The following is a 357-nucleotide window of genomic DNA, read 5'->3' as shown; positions in this document are numbered from 1 at the left end:
AAATTAAGTAAAAACTTGTCTGACTTGAAAAACATGGACTTCTATCATAGAAGGTTAAACTATCAAACTGTGTTAAAAGTTACTTGTTTCTAATAATTAAAGTTTTATGATGTATAATTAAAATACCAGAAATGTTTTACAATAAATGTTAGTTATAGAAAAATAAACACTATGTACAAATACGTGTACCTTTGTACTTGAAATTAACTCTTGTGTATTTGTAAAGCTCAAAGTTTATAATATAAGTTTTCATTCTATACAATAGAAGTGATTATATTTTTTACCCATATACAATAATACACAAATCTCATGTACAGTAGTGTAGAAGATAAATTTCACTTTTAACTTTTTCATTTT

This window comes from Dinoponera quadriceps, unplaced genomic scaffold, assembly GCF_001313825.1.
Source record: "Dinoponera quadriceps isolate SergipeBrazil2010 unplaced genomic scaffold, ASM131382v1 scaffold946, whole genome shotgun sequence".
NCBI classification, from domain to species: Eukaryota; Metazoa; Arthropoda; class Insecta; order Hymenoptera; family Formicidae; genus Dinoponera; species Dinoponera quadriceps.
This window is presented reverse-complemented; position numbering follows the sequence as displayed.